We start from the raw sequence: 15,654 nt of genomic DNA on the forward strand, positions 1-15,654 counted from the left end.
GGATGATGATTAGTTTATTATTATTATTGGATTATTATTATTATTATTATTATTATTATTATTATTATTATTATTATTATTATTATTGGTTTATATTTTTATTATGTATTTTGTGTTGCCATTGTTATTTTTCTATGGTGAACTGCCCTGGGCTCTTCTGGTGAAGGGCGGTATAAAAATTTTAACAAACAACAATGAAGCAACAAAACCTTTCTTTGTAACCAGACCTTGGGCTAAATAATAATACTAATACTAATACTAATAATAATAATAACAACAACAATGATACTTATACCCTACCCATCTGACTGGGCCTCCCCAGCCACTCTGGGCGGCTTCCAACAGCATATTAAACCTCCTACGGCCTTTTCAATGTGTTTCTTGCGTGTGTATGTGTGTGAGTTCCTCGCTGGCTTTTGCTTTTATTCCGTATTTTGTGTCTTTTCCCCCTGCGGTGAACCGCCCTGGGATCTCCGGGCGACGGGCGGGAACTAAAAAAAGGGCGGCGCTCGGAGCAGCCCGGAACGTTGGACCCGCGCACAACGCCGGGCAGCGAAGGGACGCCGCCACTCTGGCAAGAGGAGGACGCGGATGGGGGGAGGGCGTGGCCTCTCTTGGGAAGAGGAAGAATCGGATTGGGAGAGGGCGTGGCCTCTCTGGCAAGAGGAAGAATCGGATTGGGAGAGGGCGTGGCCTCTCTTGGGAAGAGGAGGAATCGAATGGGGAGAGGGCGTGGCCGCCAGGGAAGAGGAGGAATCGGGTGGGGGAGGGCGTGGCGTCCCTGCCAAGAGGAGGAAGCGGATGGGGAGAGGGCGTGGCCTCTGCGCTGCTCACTTCCTGGTTCTCTCTCCTCCCCCGCCCGCCCCCGGGAGCGTGAATGTAGCGCGTTGGTGGGAGAGGAAGGTGTAGAGGCGCGCGCTTGCCGGGGCGTCGCGAGCTGCCTTTCGCCGCTGGCGGGGCGGATGGAACGTCTGGCTGGGCGCTGGAAGGTTGACCCGGGAGGCGCGAGCGGCGGCGTGTTGCTTCATCCCCAGCCCTGGTAGGTTGAAGGGAGGCGAGTCTGGAAACCCCGGGGCCGAGGGAGGGGGATTCCCGGGGCGGGGTGGGTGGGGGGAAATTGGCAGGACCCGGGCGGGGGGGGGGTTGGCAGCCGTGGGCTGCTCTGCAGCAAAGCAAATCCACGCGAGGTGTGCGCTCGCGTGTCGCGCGTGCACGTGTGAATGTGGCTCAGGAAGCCGCGGGCAGGTCCTGGGATGCCGCTTCCTGCAAGGTGAGTCGAGTGTCACACGAAGGGACCTCGCGGGCCATCTAGCCCAACCCCTTGCAAAGGCAGGGACCTTTTGGCCGATGTGAGACTCGAACCCACGACCCTGAAAATGGAAATTTGCTCCCCATATTGAGATATGCTCCCCATACAAGGCCTCTCTCGGTATATGTGCTTTGCGGGCAGTCATGGGAGGTACAGTGCCGAGTATATGCTGTACAAAACCACAAAATACATAATAAAAATAACAACCCAATAACCCCCCCAACCCCCCCACATTTTAAAAGGGCGTAGGATTTTAATGTGAATCTACCTAATAGGAACTTTTTGAATCAATAGGCCCCCCAGCCCCATGTGTAGAATGGTAAAGTTAATCATTATCACCAGTTCTTTTTTTCTGGGGGGCTCAGGGGGACGCATACCCCTAAACATTTTGTGAATCTTTGAACTTTTGTCTGTTGGCTGTATTTGTTTTTCCCGATTTGAACTATAAAATGGTGATTTTCTTGAGTCAAAATGAGAGTACCCCTAAACATTTTTTAGGAAAAAAGCAGGGGCCCTGAACATTTTGTGAATCTAAGTTTGGCCTCATTGAGGGACAGTATTTCAATATGAGTAGGAAAAGGAGAGTATACCCCTAAACATTTTTTAAGAAAAAAAAGCACTGATAATAATAATTTATTACTTATACCCTGCCCATATGGCTTGGTTTCCCCTGAAGGGACCTGAGGGTCATCTATCTCAACCCCGTGCAATACAGGAGGCCCGTACAGGGGTTCGAACCCATGACCTTGGCGTTCTCAGCCTTGCGCTCTTAAACCACCTGAGCTAACCGGTTGGATTGTACTTGTTTTGGATGAAGTTTAAAGGGGAAAAGGATTGAATGAAACACTTGAACCGCAGGTTGCTGGGCTGCGTTTGCTGGGCTATGTTGCTTGCAATAATAATAGCAGTAATAATAATTTTATTATTTGTACCCCACCCATCGGGCTGGGTTGCCCCAGCCACTCTGGACAGCTTCCAACGCATATAAAAACGGAATAAAACACAAGAGTTACATTCTTAGGAAAAATACAGAACTACTCTTTTTCCTTTGCTAATTTCTGTTAGCAGCAGAAGTTCACGTTCACCTGCTTGGTGATCCTGGTGGAACTATACTACCATACAAATCTGCCATCACTCTGTGTTGTGTTAGTTGGTGAAGCGCTGGAATTTGGGAAGACTTTGGGTCAAACAGGGTTCGAAATTATCAAGGTGCATTTTGCACCTAAAGATTCTCCATTTGCGAGCGCCTCCAAAAGTCTGGGTGCCGTTTTTGCGCTTGGCTGACACTCAAGAATTACTGAAATGTACGGTATGTGCTTTGAAGCTTCCAAGTTAAGATAAACAATATATTAAGGAGTTTAACAATAAAGAGTGTTTTGAAAACTCAAGGATGGTACCAATATTTTTATTGTAAACACCAAATTAAACATGTATTAACAATTTCTGAAAAAATGTTGTATTAACAATGTGTCACTTATGTGAATTGTATAGTAGTTCCTGCTTATTAAAATAATAAATAAAAAGTGTTGCCAATTCTCCTGCCCTCGGTGGCGACTAGACATTCAGTTTTGGCACCTACAACCCAGGTCCCAGAAACCATTTGGCTCCTAGCTTTTCTAACACTCGGGTCAAATATCTGCATATCTATGAAGTTCTATTTTTTTAATATTTTATTTTCATTTTTAAAACAATATTCTTATACATTCACATAATTTTCGATTTCTACACTTCTGGGATTACTTAGATCTCTGACTTCTACCCCCACCCCTGGTTTCCAATTTCCCCCAATTTTTTTGCATTCATATTATCATATTCATATTCATAATTCATATTATCTCCTTTTTTGCCTTAAGTCATATTACAAGTGCTATAACAATCCTCCTAACGTTTTTAAGTACGGTATACACAGCGGTCCTTAAGATATTCTGTAAACTTTTCCCGCTCTTGACTGAATTTCTTATCCTCTTGGTGCCTGATGCTCACGGTCATCTTTGCCATTGCGGCCTAGTCCATCATCTTGGTTATGCACTCTTCTTTAGTTGGGACTTTCTATCTATGAAGTTCTCTTGAGTGATGTTGGACTGGTTATCATCTCTCAGCCTGTCTTGCGGGGATAAGGGACGGACTTATATGTGCCACCCTGAGATACTTGTTCAAAGGGCAGGAGGAAAACATAATAAACTATGTTATTAGCCCTTTAAATTCAGCGTGCTCTCAAATGGGGAAGTGTAATTGATCAACATTAAGTATTGTGGTGATGCTGGAACTGAAAAAAGCTCAGCCTGAACTTACTGGCAGAGGAATTGCATGTGTGCATACACACGTGACGAATTCTGTGGGACAAAAAGGACATTTCTATGAGACAAGAGCACCAATCTCGACACGCCCTTATTGCGTAGAGGAGTGTTGCAACATTACTCAGTCTCTGGAAAGAAGAAGCCTTCTCTTCATGTACTAAGCCCATGAAGTTACTCTCTTATTTTTGAGGACCTGGGCAAATACTTATAATGGTCGGGTCTGATTTTCCTGCTGCAGTAAATTCCAGAAGATAAAAGTTAAACACGGCATATTTTCCTGATAATCGGACAGCAACATGTTGCTTGAAGGGTAATTTTGTTAAATATATTCTGGATGGTGAGATTTTTGTGTCTTCAAGCTTTGCCTAGTAAATGAATGTGTGGACCTGATACAAGATTTCTCCTGTGTAGGTTTTTTCCTTTGTTGTTAAATTGGTGGTTGAGATGGCTGGAAGGCTTCAATAACTCAAGCAATGTTTGCAGTGCTCAGCAGTGCTTTTCTTTTATAATGCTAGGGTCAGTATTCAGATCTTGATTTATAAACGGTTAATTGATCAGTAACCTAAATTCTAAGAGGAATGTAGAAGTTTGTCACTGTAACCAGTAGAAGTTTGTCACTGTTAAATGTACAGTACTATGTAGTGCAGCCTTGAATTATTTTCTGTTAGCATTCTTCAATATCCCAACAAAATGCTACTCTTTGACCTGAACAGTTAAAACAAATAGAAAGTTTCAGGAAGCACTTTTTTTAGATTGTTTCATCTCTCGGATTAATTTGTGATTTTTTAAGCTACGAAAATTAGTTTATTGCAATGTTTTTCAAAAGGAGGCAATTGCATAAATTTGCAATAGGAGTACATTTTAAGTGGTGAAATAGGTACTTATTTTTCCATTAAGTTTAGCAATATATAGCTGTAACTTTTATTACTTGTACGGAGCTGTTTTATTCTTTGTTACAGCCTGTTCATGCTAGCTAGACTGTGGGTAGCCTTTAGTTAGAGGACTTAAGATTTGCCTTTGTGTGGGATAGTAAATAACTTTATTCTGATCATCTGTTTGCTCTTTTACATGAATGTTATTTCTTATCCGAGGTTGCAGTCCTGTGATAACACATTCTTAACCTGGGAGCAACTCTCATTGCACTTGAATTTGCATTTCAGGAGACCTGCCTAGGATTGTGCTGTTAAAAACTACAGTATTCATTTTATACAGACGTTCTGTTTTGTCATTCTCCTCTTAAGGTGTATTCCTGTTTTAAGTTAATTGGTTAATCGCATGAATGCAAAGAGAGAGAAGTGATCCAAAACAGGGATAGCAGAAGCATTGCATCTGCATAATCTGGCTCAGTGTAACTTGATCACACGCAAATTAAAGTACAGTAAAAGCATGTCCGCCCTGAATTGTGATACCATAAGTGTATCACCTTTGCAAATTCTGCTGAATTAGTACAGTGGTGCCTCGCAAGACGAAAAGAATCCGTTCCGCGAGTCTCTTCGTCTAGCGGTTTTTTCGTCTTGCGAAGCAAGCCCATTGACGGCTTAGCGGATTAGCGCTATTAGCGGCATAGCGGATAAGCGGTTTAGAAAAAGGGGGGGAAAGGAAAAAAACCCCGTAGGAACTCGCAAGACATTTTCGTCTTGCGAAGCAAGCCCATAGGAAATTCGTTTTGCAAAGCACCTCCAAAACGGAAAACTCTTTCGTCTAGCGAGTTTTCCGTCTAGCGAGGCATTTGTCTTGCGGGGCACCACTGTAGTTCCAAAAAACGTTCAGTCGACTGGTTCTGGCAGCTGCAACAGTAAACGGTTTCATATCTTGAGCATGGATAGATTTGAAGCATGTTTGGGCACAGAAGAGAAGCTACGCAGAATTTAACATATTTCGAGCCATAAATTTCCCTTGATTTGCCTATTAGAAGCAAATTTTATGTCCCAAGACATGTTGTCTAAGGTCACATGTCACTTTCCTGCAGTTCGTTTCACATCTGTTAGCCACAATAACCGTATTTGAAGGAAGTTTTATGTGCTGTAGTTAGTGGATGAGGCCACAACTGGAGAGGCCAAGCTCACTAAATCTCTTGCCTGTCCTACTTCACGGAAAAGTAGGATCTAGGATGCAAATGGAACGAACCAACATATGGGATTTAAAACAATGGAAAATAAGATTGAGAGCTCATTTTGTTCCAGGCTTTGTGTGCTGGCGAAGTTCTAAATGACCCCTATAGTATTGCACAAATACACAGATACACCAGTTTTCGTGTTGTGGCGCAGAGCTGTCCAGGGGGAAAGACCGACGTCTTGACAAACTCTCAGGCTCTTTTGGTACTTGTTCTTTGGCTGTACAATGGCTTCACAGAGCAGTTTCACAGGATAGTTACTGTGCGAAGCCGCAGCATATGAATTAATAGATTTTAGTATCTTAAGGCTAGAGTAAGCGTTAAGTGAGATGAGTACGACGAGTAAATTGCTTTTCATTTGGCTGTACACTGTGTTTGCATAGAAGTAGCTAGGCGGTATTTTGTATCCCCATTATCTTTAATTTCATTCCCTTAAAACAATTTCTGCTTGCGGGAATGTGTTTTCAGCCCAGTTATGGCAATCGGATGAAATAGGACGTTTCTTATTATCCAGTAGGTTTCTGAAGTAACACAGTTATTTCTTCTGAAGCTACAGGTTTTTCTGAAGGATAGTGTTTTCTGGGTTTTTTTGAAGCATAGTGACCAGTCCTGTGTGTGGCATAACCTAATATGCAAAGAAACACACAGGGTGAGACGTCTCATAAAAAGTAGCAGTGATGGAAATTTGCCAGGCGTGTTTTGTGACTGGTGAGGGTCCAATTCCGACCACGTGGAGATCTCTGGTTGCCAGCTTACCAACTGACCTCTCCCTCTGGCCGGCCCCTCCATCTTTCTTCAGCAGGTCAGCAGAAGAGCTTACTTATTGCGTTTATATCCTGCCTTTGTCTCCAAGGGGTACATGGTTCATCCCACTCCTCAGTTAATACCTAGAAAAACCCTGCGAGGTAGGTTAAAAGACTGCGACTGGAGAAACGTCACCCTCAGTTTCACGGCTGAGTTGGAATTTGAATCCTGATCTCCCAGGTCCTAGTTCGACACTCTGACCCAGGGGTCAGCAACCTTTTTCAGCTGTGGGCCGGTCCACCATCCCTCAGACCATTTGGGGCCCCCGGACTATATTTTGAAAGAAAAAAAAATGAACAAATTTCTATGCCCTGCAAATAACCCAGAGATGCATTTTAAACAAAGCAGCACATTCTACTCATGTAAAAACACACTGATTCCCGGACCGTCCGCAGGCTGGATTGAGAAGGCGATTGGGCCGCATCCTGCCTTAGGTTGCCTACCTCTGCTCTAACCACTACACCACACTGGCTTCCCAGAGCACTTTTGCTGTGGGGCAGCTCTATAAATTAAGTAGGTGAATAAACACGGGGAAAGCAAAATGTCAGAAGGATCTGAAATATTTTCAGATCCTTGAAGCTTGAGTTTGGTTTATTCTGGGTTGTTTAAATGTGTTGTAAACCACTTTTGAGTTTTTTTCTTTAAAATATAAAGCAATATAGAAATGAAAAGTATTATTATTATTATTATTATTATTATTATTATTATTATTAAAGGCAGTGCCTAGACATTCCGTTGTGGCAGCTGGAACCTAGGTTTAAGTTACCATTTGGTGGATTAGCTTATATATCTGAATTTCTAACACTGATCAATAAACAGATTCAGTAAAAGCTACAAAGCAGTATATGATTTTTAGGGGGGGATTAGCAAAGAACTAGGGGAGGAGTGGGGAGTGCAGTTGAACAAAGATGAACAGGCAGTTGATGATAAAGGAAGACTCAGCAACACAATGCATTTTGTACCAATGGAAATCTACATAGTCCGTTCAACTTCCAAAAACCAAAGCGCAGCTTCTGATTGGCTGCAGGAAGCTCCAGTCAGGGGGCCAGCCGGACGTTGGGTTCCAAATAATGTTCGCAAACCGGAACACTCACTTCCGGGTTTACTGCATTCGGGAGCCAAAATGTTCGACTTGCAAGGCGTTCGGGATCCAATGTGCGACTGTATGTGGACATGGTCTCAGAACACTTGATCAATATTTTGGACATCGCCTTAAATCACACAGATGTGTCAAACCCTGCTTAGCAGATTCTGCAGGAGAGTTGAGAATTCAAGGAGCCTCAGATGGCCGGTGAATAGAGGAGATTTCATTACAGGAGATAACTTATCTCTGGTCTTCTCTGCAACTCTGGACAATGAAGGCTTTATTACCTTGCTTTGCTATGACTGGTTAAGAGATACACCAGTGGCTAGATGTTATACCCTGCTGCATCTGTTTCCAGTGGCAATAGTTTGGAAAACAGGGTTTTTTCTTTCTGATAAATCCAGGAGCACAGGGAGAATAGATCATCCTTCTGTGTTCTTAAACTGCTCATTTTGATCAAGTTTTTGTCTCCCCAGAGTGGTGCATCTCTGGTTATCTCCCGCTTGGACTACAGCAATGTGCTCTACGTGGGGCTACCTTTGAAACTCAACTAATCCAGAATGTGGCAGCCAGACTGGTGACTGGGAGTGGCCACCGAGACCATATAACGCCAGTCCTGAAAGACCTATATTGGCTCCCAGCACATTTCCGAGCACAGTTCAAAGTTGGTGCTGACCTTGAAAGCCTTAAATGGCCTCGGCCCAGTATACCTGAAAGAGCGTCTCCACCCCCATCGTTCAGCCGAGACACTGAGATCCAGCTCCAAGGGCCTTCTGGCGGTTCCCTCCCTGTGAGATGTGAAGTTACAGGGAACCAGGCAGAGGGCCTTCTCGGTAGTGGCACCCGCCCTGTGGAACGCCCTTCCATCAGGGAAAAGGAAATAAAGAACTACCTGACTTATAGAAGACATCTGAAGGCAGCCTGTTTAGGGAGGTTTTTAATGTTTGATGTTTTATTGTGTTTTTAATATTCAGTTGGGAGCCACCCAGAGTGGCTGGGGAAACCCAGCCAGATAAGCAAGGTATGTATGTATGTATAAATATTCTTCTTCATGACAGTTGAGTTTACATATACAGTCATACCTCGGGTTACAGCCGCTTCAGGTTGCGTTTTTTCGGGTTACGCACCCACCGAAACCCACAAGTACCGGAACGGGTTACTTCCAGGTTTCGGCTCTCGCGCATGCACAGAAGCACTAAATTGCACTTTGCGCATGCGCAGAAACGCCAAATTGCAACCCGTGCGTGCGCGGATGTGCCGCTGTGGGTTGCGAACGTGCATCCCACACAGATCACGTTCGCAGCCTGAGCGTCCACTGTACAGTGGTACCTCAGGTTACAGACGCTTCAGGTTACAGACTCCGCTAATCCGCTAATATTACCTCAGGTTAAGAACTTTGCTTCAGGATGAGAACAGAAATTGTGCTCCGGTGGTGTGGCGGCGGCAGGAGGCCCCATTAGCTAAAGTGGTGCTTCAGGTTAAGAACAGTTTCAGGTTAAGAACGGACCTCCAGAATGAATTAAGTTCTTAACCCGAGGTACCACTGTATTATACTGATTCTCCAACGGCACACATGGAATACATAGCAGTCTTGCCCGCATGGCAGTTTTCCTGCCACTCTGTGTGAAAAATACATAATTCCAAAACCTTTCATTTAATACTTAACCCCAACTACAGGGTGTAGGTTATTAACCTAGGAGATAACAGTTTGCATTGGTGATCCCAAGGGCTAATATTTAATTCTATCCTCCTACTCAAGAAGTAGAGCTTTCCAAACCTCTTTTTAAAAAATGGGTATGTTCTGCAACTTGCTGCTGCTAGGGATTATTCTGTTACTACCTTGTGTGCTTCTAGGACATGACTGAACCATTTTCAGGCATATCAGAGGCATCATGAGTCTTGTTTTCTGATGCTTTTTGCGTTGTTAATAGTAATAATAATAATAATAATAATAATAATAATAATAATAATAAAATTTTATTTATATCCCGCCCTCCCTAGCTGAAGCCGGGCTCAGGGCGGCTAACAACACTAAAACAGTGCAACATTATAAAAACATTATAAAAATTAATTAAAATCAAAACTGATGGCAACCATAAACTAAAGTTTTGTAAAGATTGCCAAAGGAAGGAGTCAGGCTGCGCCCTGACCAAAGGCCTGGCGGAACAGCTCTGTCTTGCAGGACCTGCAGAAAGATGTCAAGTCCCACAAGGCCCTAGTCTCTTGTGACAGAGTGTTCCACCAGATCGGAGCCACAGCCGAAAAAGCCCTGGCTCTGGTTGAGGCCAGCCCAACCTCTCTGTGGCATGGGACCTCCAATATGTTTTTATTTGAAGACCGTAAATTCCTCTGTGGGGCATACCAGGAGAGGCGGTCCCGTAGGTACTCGGGTCCTAAGCCGTATAGAGCTTTGAAGGTTAAAACCAGCACCTTAAACCTGATCCTGTACTCCACCGGGAGCCAGTGCAGCTGGTATAGCACCGGATGAATGTGATCTCGCAGCGAAGACCCCGTAAAGAGTCTCGCTGCGGCATTCTGCACCCGCTGGAGTTTCTGGGTCAGTCTCAAGGGCAGCCCCACGTAGAGCGAGTTACACAATAATCCAGTCTGGAGGCGACCGTCGCGTGGATCACAGTGGCTAGGTCAGGGCGAGAGAGGTAAGGAGCCAACTGCTTAGCTTGGCAGAGATGAAAAAATGCCGCCTTTGTTATAGCTGTGTAACTGCATCTTTTGAAGTAATACAACTCAAACCCTGTCCCATAAAAATGCTGCACTCATGCATCTAGCTGCGCAACTGTCTGAATGTGCCTGAAATGCCAGAATCATTGTGGTACAAAAGACCTTAGTATGTTATACAGTGCAGAAACCAATGTATTTGGGTGGCAGGGTTTTGTTTTGTTTTTTAAAGAAAATTGGTCCTCACCCTTATGCTGTTAATCTCTCCACTCCCTTCAAAGTTTTATTTGTGGAAATGAGTAGAAGTAGTACTTGTGCAGTGGAAATCAGTTTTCTACAGCTTGTCACATCATAGCCATATTTCCTGCCCCCAGTCTGTAGAGTAGACAATTAAACTTGGAGGCTAAATAGAATAACGCTTGACTCTGAAGTCCATAGATTTAAAAACCTTTTTTTTTTCTTAAGGGTTGTTACTTTTAAATATAGTGCTTCTGTTTGCATGCTTCCTTCAGAAATACTGTATACGTGTTTTATTTTTTACTTTTTACCCCAAGCTTGTTGCTACATAACAACAATCACGAAGTTATATTCTGCCTCTATAGAGTATTGGCTTGAGAGGAGATTTATACAGTGGTATCTCGGGTTAACAGGGACGCGGGTGGCGCTGTGGTTAAAACCTCAGCGCCTAGGACTTGCCGATCGTATGGTCGGCGGTTCGAATCCCCACGGCGGGGTGCAGTCCTGTCGTTCGGTCCCAGCTCCTGCCCACCTAGCAGTTCGAAAGCACTCTTAAGTGCAAGTAGATAAACAGGGACCGCTTTATAGCGGGAAGGTAAACGGCATTTCCGTGTGCTGCGCTGGTGCTGGCTCACCAGAGCAGCTTCGTCACGCTGGCCACGTGACCCGGAAGTGTCTTTGGATGGCGCCCACTCCCGGCCTCTAGAGCGAGATGAGCGCACAACCCCAGAGTTAAGTTTTCTGTTTTGCAATTTACAGTGGTACCTCCGGTTAAGTACTTAATTTGTTCCAGAGGTCCGTACTTAACCTGAAACTGTTCTTAACCTGAAGCACCACTTTAGCTAATGGGGCCTCCTGCTGGCGCCGTGCCGTCGGAGCACAATTTCTGTTCTCATCCTGAAGCAAAGTTCTTAAGCTTATTTAAGCACTATTTCTGGGTTAGTGGAGTCTGTAACCTGAAGCGTATGTAACCTGAAGCGTATGTAACCCGAGGTACCACTGTATGCACAAATGTTGGCTCTAGTCTGTCTGATTTATGAAGATAATCAGATCTGTTCAGATAGCACAGCAGTACTCATGTGGGCGAATAGAAAAATATAAACTGTAGCATCTTCCTTGTCTGAGTTTTCTCAGGCAACAAGTGTTCCATCAAATGCATGATTATAGAAGTACTTTCACAGACATAAATTATGACTATTGATTGTGCTTATTATAGGTGGTGTCTTAGACTCTCATTACTTTTTAAGTACTTTTGATTTGCCTTTTGTAAATATACTGGAGTGGTTTAATGTTACTTCCAAGACTACGCACATGTTGATTGTATAGATTATTTGAATGTCTGAGACCAGTTTTCTGAATTCTATAGTAGTATGACTTAATCTACTCCCTTCGCTTAAAAAATAATTAAAGTCAAGGGGACAAAATAGAATGCTCCAGGGTTTCCCAAACTTGGGTCTCCTGATGTTTTTGGACTATAGTTCCTATCATCCTTGACCACTGTTCCTGGATGATGGGAGTTGTAGTCCAGCAACAGCTGGAGACCCAAACTCTGCTAGCTTCTGCATACTTAACTAGAAGTAATTCCACTTGAATAAAGGGAGTAAATATGTATACGATCTGCTGTAAGCCATGCAGCCAGTCCAGGGTTTAAACCTGAGTGATGCTAGAATCTAGTGCAATATGCAACCACTGTCACTCTGTTTGGAAACAGGGGCCACACTGTCAAATTCAATCATAATGGAAGTGGAAGCTTGCCTAGAAAGTCCAACAGGGTAACACTGAATTTCTAAAGGAGTCATTTGTAAAAATATATATCGGAGGATTAGTTTAAAGCAAGTTGAAGTCAGGATGATTGAATATCCTCAGGACGTTTGGAAGAAACCAGTATTATAAAAGCTCAGATAAAATGAGCGATTCCATGAATATGGCATAGAGCAGAGTGTGGACTGAGCGAAATCGCAGTCATTTTATTGCATGATTTAAATCACCAACCGAAGGTTTGTCTTTGCCTGAAGCTTGCAGTTGGGTTGGAGAAGCTTGAGCCTGAGTTTTGAAGCCATGCTAAACCAAACCTTGGCTTAGCTGGGTGCTGAACAGGGACAAAAAGGATCGAGGAAGAGTAGTGGCTGCACACTCCTCCTCTGGAGACCACATATCCCAGTAAGCTTGACTTCTCGTTTTTTGCCAATAAGACCAGCGGCTATTAGCCATAAATGGAACATGTTTCTGAATACAGTGGTACCTTGGTACTCAAATGGCTTGGTTCCCAAACACTGAAAACCCGGAAGTAAGTGTTCCGGTTTTCGAATGTTTTTCGGAAGCTGAACATTCGACGCGGCTGTCAGCTATTGTTCCCAGGCACTTGCACCAATCATAAGCTGCGCCTTGGTTTTTGAACATTTTGGAAGTCAAACGGACTTCCGGAATGGATTAAGTTTGGCACTTTTGTTTTTGCTATTTATTTTGCATTTTTGTTTTTTGGGTTTTTTCGGTTAATTTGTTTTTGTGCCTGTGTGGAACCCAGTTCAGCTACTGATTGATTGATTGAATGATTGATTGTGTGGCTGTGGAAATGGATAAAAGCCCCCCCATCCAAACAATGACTATCATCAGTGCAGGTAAGGGGGGGAAAAGAATTTTAATTTATTTAATTTTAATAGTGTCTTATTTATTTTATAGTACAGTGCATTGATTATTGCTTTCATTTTATGGATCAGTGGTCTCGTTAGATAGTAAAATTCATGTTAAGTTGCTGTTTTAGGGGTGGTTTTTAAAAGTCTGGAACGTGTTAATCCATTTTGCATTACTTTCTACGGGAAAGTGCGCTTTGGCTTTGGAACGGACTTCAGGAACAGATTAAGTTTGAGAACCAAGGTTCCACTATAATAGTTGTTGGAGCTTGAATACAAAGGAAACTTGTCTATCCTCTGACTGGCCACTGTGAGAAACTTGATGCTAGACTAGATGTTCCGATACAGTAGGATTGCTGTTATACCTAAAAAAAAGCACATACATTTGAGCTATTGGCACCGTTCACAAACTCTTGGTAGATCACAGAGTTTGGGGCGTTTCTTAAATGTAAATGAAGGCACCTGCCTCGACTTGAGGTATATTTATGGGGAAGTTTGCTCTGCTGGGCGCGCGCGCTCTCTCTCTCTCTCTTGTGGTTGGAATAATTAGTTGTACCAACAAGTAATGAGCTGCTGCTACCCTTGCATCTCATTTTATGGTGGTTTCCCATTCCGTTTTGCACAATTCGGAGGTGTAGGGAGTATCCTGGCAGCCTCATGGTTCACCTGCCAGCCGTAGGCACCTGGAAATCCCACGAAGACAAGCAGGTTGGCAAAAGAGAGATGAAATCTGTATTAGCCATGTTAGAAGCAAAGCCCTTTCCTCTGCAGCCGGCCCAGAAATGGAGCAGATTTGCAGAATATTGCTCTGTTGCTCCACCACTAATCCACTTAGTAGAAGACTTTTTCATGTTGACTGTAGAGGAGGAAGATCGGCTCCCTTTCTCCATATTCAGCATGGAAACACAGGCTGCTAACACCTTGGTAGGCTAGAGAAATCTTCTTTTGGCTTATTCGCAAGGTTTGATTTTGGCTTATTCACAAGGTTATGCTCCAATTTTCCCAGTTGGTTTTCCCAGTAGTGATGTATGGAAGTGAGAGCTGGACCATAAAGAAGGCTGATGGCCGAAGAATTGATGCTTTTGAATTCTGGTGCTGGAGGAGACTCTTGAGAGTCCCATGGACTGCAAGAAGATCAAACCTATCCATTCTGAAGGAAATCAGCCCTGAGTGCTCACTGGAAGGACAGATCCTGAAGCTGAGGCTCCAATACTTTGGCCACCTCATGAGAAGAGAAGACTCCCTGGAAAAGACCCTGATGTTGGGAAAGATGGAGGGCACAAGGAGAAGGGGACGACAGAGGACGAGATGGTTGGACAGTGTTCTCGAAGCTACCAGCATGAGTTTGACCAAACTGCGGGAGGCAGTGGAAGACAGGAGTGCCTGGTGTGCTCTGGTCCATGGGGTCACGAAGAGTCGGACACGTCTAAACGACTAAACAACAAATGCTACAGTGGCGCCCTCAGGACCTAGAGTCCTAGAGGATAAAGCTTTTTACCAAAACACTTGCCCAGGAGAGTAGGATTCAATATAGGAGCAACAAAGCCAAAGACAAGCACAGAGAATTACTTTAGTTCCCAGATATTATCGGAAGGAGGGCCCAAGGCATTATGGAGAACAGCAACATCTGACCAAAGATAGACATAAGATTTTACAAGGACAGGGAGAAACAGCAAGGACAGAATAATTGCCACACACAAGAACAACAAAGAGAGAGTTTGAATACTTCACCTCTAGGATTATAAATAATTTAAGGTGTTAATGCGAATGGAAGTTGTTAAAATTGCAGCTGTGGTATAAGGGTTTGTGATTCTGACTGGAAGTGTAATGGAAATTTGTAAGATTTTGGAACGCAGAAATAGAGTAAATCACCAAACCATCAATTCTACCACCTAAATTGTATAATTTGGTTTTTGAGTGATTGGTATTGTTAATGGTAGTATAATTTGGCATTGTTGTAATGAGGCTTTTATTGCATTATTGTAATTGAAAACGAATAAAAAATATTTTTTAAAGAACAGAAAACAAAACGTGATCAGGAAACAATCTAATATTTCACCAAGGAGCGAAAGACTAATGTTGTTTCTAGCAACTGGAAGTTCAAGAGGGAGGCTTAATTCATTTTTTGTTAAAGAAGTTCATAGAATTCTTTCTACAGATCATTCATGTTCGATGTGAGTCACCAGTGTTATAGGCAGTATAAAGTTGGGGGAGAAGAGAGGTGGAGAAGTAAACTTTCATTCTTCTACATAGTGTATGCGCAAGGTTTTGTGTCAGTGTCACGTGGATAGCTTCTATTCATTTGTTGGTTTTTGTTGAAGAGGGAGGCGTTATACCAGGGGTCAGGAACCTAAGGCCTATGGGCTGGAAGCGCCCCATAGAGGTCGTTTGACTGGCCCACGAGCCGCCCCTGAACCGAGTTTCCCGCTCGTGCACAGTGCGAAACCGGTGCAGCGCAGCACGGGGATTCGCTTCTGCAGCGCCGAAAATCGCATCTGTGCATG

The 15,654-nt window shown here is 43.7% G+C and overlaps 1 protein-coding gene across 4 annotated transcripts in view; it reads left to right on the top strand.

Annotated features, from left to right (window-relative positions):
• Positions 1-845: 845 nt before the first annotated feature.
• Positions 846-15,654, top strand: part of ZDHHC3 (zDHHC palmitoyltransferase 3) — a 48,101-nt gene continuing 33,292 nt past the window's right edge. Inside the window, exon 1 of one of the 4 annotated variants that reach the window (XM_081833858.1) lies at positions 846-1,039. The gene's annotated coding sequence lies outside the window, so the exon portion shown is untranslated. Of the gene's footprint in view, positions 1,040-3,690; positions 3,917-15,654 lie in introns of those variants that run through there. The other 3 variants (XM_081833857.1, XM_081833860.1, XM_081833859.1) reach the window with 3 other exon arrangements.

Source organism: Podarcis erhardii, assembly GCF_964252035.2.
Source record: "Podarcis erhardii genome assembly, chromosome: 12".
NCBI lineage: Eukaryota > Metazoa > Chordata > Lepidosauria > Squamata > Lacertidae > Podarcis > Podarcis erhardii.